Here is a 5,067-nt window from a genome sequence, read left to right as displayed (position 1 = left end):
CTACATCGCTGAAACAGAAATAATTGTAATAGAATCTTCAGGGAGTTTTTGTAAAGTATACATGAATTAGTCCATGGAAAGTAATTTAAATGGTGTCTGACATATACTTAGAGCTCAATAATGCTACTTACTATTATTAATCCCTACATTTTTCAACTATTGGGTGAATAAATCCGCTTTTTATTTAAACTAGTTTGTGTTGGAATATTTGTCTCTTGTAACAACAACAACAACAAAAATCCTAACCGATATGGATCACATAGAGAGGATAGGGAATTATTTCCTTTCCCGCAGCTAAGGCTGCATTCATATGCCCTCCAGGTCAGGTACCGAGAGTAAAGGCATGGCTCAACTAAGGAAGAGGTTCAACGCAGCCACCTGTAACAAATCCATCATGCTCTTCTTCCAGACGCTAGTTCCTTCCCTAGTAACTGCCAGTGCTGTGCTCACCTTGTGGTCAGCTCTCGGAGTCACCTGGTAGCCTTGTTAAAGCACAGAGTACTGGCCCCCAGCTCCTGACAGCAAGTCTAGCGTAAAGCCTAAGAATTTACATTTCCAGAAATCTCCAACTTTTGCTGCTGCTGCTGCTGACCCCAGGCGACACTTTAAAAATCACTGTCCTAAATACTAGCTAGAAAGTAAGTTAGGACATCAAGATGCCTGTCTCCCCTGCCATTCTGGGCAGGCATAAAATGGCTTGCTGAAGATTAAAGGATTGGTTGAGAGAGCAGCTTTATGAGATCAAATCCTGTAATTGCTTTGCATACCTAGCATTTGGTTAAACCATCTTTTCTGGTTCTTTGTTCCCATTTCTTTCTTTCCTGAAGAAAATACAGAACTATTTAGACGAGCAAGAAAATGATACCTGCTCTTACAGCTCATTGAGTCACTGAGGTCATGAAAGCTATTAAGACAGAGAAGAAAAAGATGGGTTGCAGCAAAATTTATACTTGGTTACAAAGACCCCATATCAAAGCCAAAATAAAATCTATGTTTATAGTTTAAAAGAGGAAGAAAGTTATTAACTATCTTGAATTAAGAGTTATTTCCTGAGTTTTGTAAACAATACTTATTCCCTTGTTAATTGCCACATGCGTTATTTTGGAAAAGTTATATAACTCATTAAGACATTTTAAGGCAGTGCAGGTGAGAGTTTTTAAAAAACAACTGGTCATAAATCCTAGAAAATATACGTGAAATGTTTCAAATGCATATATTTGAGATGTTTTTATTGCTTGAATATCTTTACTTTTTTAACGTTCTTTTTAATATATATATAAATTGGGAATCTATTAACCTATAGAAATATTTCCAAAATTGTCAAGGTATCAGTTTGTACTGACCATAACAAATTAAAAACACCCTCTAATGAGCATCTCCCGAAATATTTAGGTAGAAGTTATTTTATGTTTAATTTTCTCATTTTGGAATTACCAGAATACCAAGAACCACTGAAACCAAACCAATGTCTTTTACCATCTATTTTGTTTATTTGTTTTTGGTAATCTTAAAACTCAAGGATGTCCAGACATATTCTTTTTAACTTTGCATTTAAAAAGAAAAAAAAAAACTTTGCTTGCTAAAACCTCATGAGCCATGTTTTACCCCCACAGAAAATGTTAATGACTTAGTAAAACTACCCTAAATTTAGGGGTTCATTTAAATAGAGAATAAGGCTAAATACAGTTGTACAAAAAAGCACCACTATGACAAATGACAGAAAATTTGTCTTGAGATTCTGCCCAGTACATAATCATCTGGGTTGAGAGCTGCATAAAAGCAAGACGGAGCCAGGGAGAGAGGTTCCACCAAATACGCAAGTGGGAAACTAGGAGTTGGAATGTTCTCGTAATTCTCCTCGCCATGCATTGGTTGCACCTAACCCTATGTAGATGCAGAGAACACAGAATTTTATATAAAACTTTTTCCTGCTAAAAGTGAAATAAGAGTTCAAGCTCTATGATAAAGAAATAGAGCGTATGGGGGGGTGTTGGTTTTAGTACTTTAAATCTGTATGTATATTGCAAACATGAAGCTCTGAAATGATTACGTTGGTTGTAAAATGACTGAAATAAAAACCAATTTATCACCTTATGCATGAGAACTGCAGCTGAGAGACCCTAAGGAACGAAGGGTGTCTCCAGAAAACACACAAAAGAATCCTCAAAAGAGTCGGTTTTAGATCATTTTAAGGTAGTCCTGCTGTCTACGAACTGCTTTGTTTCCCTCCCCACTGCTCACTCTTTCAATCCTACTGCCAGGAGCGTCAGAGACCGCAGCGAGTATATTTAGAAAGGGATTGTGACTCAAAGTGGCCATAAAAGTGATCAGAAAATGACACTATCAGAGTTTTCATATGAGCAGGGGGAAATCACACCTGATCAAATTTTAAAGGGTGATGGGAGACAACATAAAGTCACATTGTATATACTCTCATTTTCTTATGTGTCCAGTGTGCTCATTACACCGTCATTCACCTAGAATTCAACTTCTACTTTGTGAATTTCATCGTGGTGATGATTCCCTATGCAATGTCTGCTTATCCTGTGAGAACTCTCTGGTTTGTGGCTTTATTCCTAGACCTACACATTCAGTATGTTGTGCTTCAACTAGTTTTCCCTCCATCGTAATTTCCAGATGTATCATGTCCGGTATCTTCTCTTGACTTTTGCCCCTGCTATTGTCCTCACCAGTGATACTGATTTCTCTTCAGGCACCGAGCTAAAGAATAAAAAAAAACTCTCCTCAGCTCAAAGGCCCATCTCAAATCCTTCTTTCTCCATGAACTGTTTCTAATAGCTTCATGTCCCACTTGTCGCCGCTTTTTCTAAACCTCTCCATTTCATGATCGTGATGATGAACAGGCAACTGTGTGATGATATTGTGAATTACGGATTACATATGTAGAATGGAGTGATCAAAAGTTAAGAATGTTTGCATTTGTTATATATTTTTAAAATTAATAAAAAGTAAATAAATAAAAAATAAACTTCTTCATTTCACATTTCACCTTTTTACATGTTGGTTGAGAAGATCAACAATATTCTAAGATCCTGTTGAACCCCAACCAAGTATGTTATTTTCATAGCCTATCAAAGTTAAAAACACTGTTCATCTTTTTAAATAAATATATATATATATATTTAAATACTACTTTGGACAAGCCACTGTGTGAATTAATAAATATTCGTGGATTTTGAAATAATGTAATCTGTACAACACATTGCACATAAAGGAGAATCAGTCAATGGCGTTTCAAAATGTACTTTTCACTTTTTTTGAGAGGCACCTTTTCTATTACTTTATTCTGAAGGAAGAACACTAAAACCCCAGTAAAATCATGCTGCATTTTAAAGTCTGATAGTTTCATGATTTACTGGCTTTATAGCTTCTGGGTCTGTGAGTTCACCCCATATTTTTCAGGCTGTTATTAGAAAACGATGTTCAGTATTAGGAAATTACCTGAAGCAAAATTTTTCTCTTCCCTTGCTGTCATTTCTTCAGTGTCTCTTCCTTCATTTATTCTTCTATTTAGAATATTATGTACAGCCAACAAACATTTACAGCAATAATATCAAAAGTAAATGTACAGAAAATAATGGCTTCAGGAAACCAGCTGAAATGTTAACAGTGGGTGTGTAGGTGGCAAGTGGAACGGGGGTCATTTGTTTTTCTCTTTGGTTTGTATCTTTTTGATGAATGTTCAGTAATGAGCATGTATTATACGTATACTGAAAACAATTTTAGGTTTGTTTGTGAAATGTATATTGTTCCCTTTCCTTCCACTGTATTCTATAGCTAAATATGCCCAGTCCTCTTTTCATTTTATTGTTATTGTGTGCACACATGAGTATGACAAAAGGGAGCTGAGGAACATCATTTTAGGCACATAGTTAACTGCATTCATGGCATTTAGACAAACTCATGAAAATTTCCATGAATTCTATATTCCTTTAATGGCAACACACTGAATTTAGTCAAATCATTCTTCATCTAGTATATTCAAAAGTCAATCTGGGAAAGCGAGATGGTGGCTGAGTCTGGCCTGTGGATGTGAGCCTGACGTTGGCATCTGCCGTGTTCCCCCTCGGGCCTCTAACCCTGCCTACAGGGCATCTGACTGGAAATTAGACCAACCCGATTGGACTGGTCACCTCCCAATCACTTCAAAAGGAAAAACTGCCAATATCAAACTGGAGGATAAAGTTTCCAGGGGTCTTTTTGCTCAAACACCAGTAGAACAATATCCTGGCATTGTGGGGAAACAGTAACAGATTCCAGTGACTACTTCGAATTCGGATCCAGGACGGCACTGGGCATATTTCTTTCATTGGCAATGGCTTCATAGATTGGGGTGATGCCTTCAACATTAATGTCTCCTTAAAAATTATTTCAAGTGGGTAAAGCAGAAACCTGAGTTTCCCAAGAATCTCAGGAAATGGGTACTCATCCCAAGTTAGAACTGGGGTTCAAGTAAGGACAGACCATCAAAGTGAGTTTGGGAAACTTTACAACCAAGAAGGAGGTGCTTCTAAGCCCAGGACCTCAGGAGCTGGGGGCCTAAGTCTACACCCACCCCCAGTTGGAGGCAAAGTCACTGTTCCCCAAATTGTCCTCAGTTGCCGTCAGTCATCATGTCACTACTCATACCAAAGTCTGCAGTGATGCAGATAACTTCTTAGATTTGAATTCTTCTGCTCCTGCCATGATACCGGCACCAGCTCCAGTTTCTGCGGGCAATGACCTGGGAGACTTTAGCACTGCATCCAGCTTTGTTTCAAACCAGGCACCACAGCCATCTACCTGGGTCAGTTCTGAATAGTGTTGGTAGGACTTGAAGAACAGAGTTAAAGAATAAAATGACCTTGAATAATGGGTAATTGGAGCTGAAGGGATACAGACTGTGCAGCAGGACTAGATACAAAAACTCAAAAACGGACAGCACAATAATACCTAAGTGTAAAGTAATCATGTTAAAACACTGAATGAAGCTGCATCCGAGCTATAGGTTTTTGTTTTGTTTTGTTTTGTTTTGTTTTTACTATTATTACTTTTATTTTTTTCTCT

The 5,067-nt window shown here is 37.5% G+C and overlaps 1 pseudogene; it reads left to right on the top strand.

Moving 5' to 3' along the window:
- The first annotated feature begins 343 nt into the window (after positions 1 to 343).
- Positions 344 to 4,822, top strand: LOC143682510 (adaptin ear-binding coat-associated protein 1 pseudogene; annotated as a pseudogene).
- Positions 4,823 to 5,067: the final 245 nt, after the last annotated feature.

This window comes from Tamandua tetradactyla, chromosome 5 (genome assembly GCF_023851605.1).
Source record: "Tamandua tetradactyla isolate mTamTet1 chromosome 5, mTamTet1.pri, whole genome shotgun sequence".
NCBI lineage: Eukaryota > Metazoa > Chordata > Mammalia > Pilosa > Myrmecophagidae > Tamandua > Tamandua tetradactyla.
The sequence above is the reverse complement of the archived record's forward strand: the minus strand, read 5'-3'. Positions and strand labels throughout refer to the sequence as shown.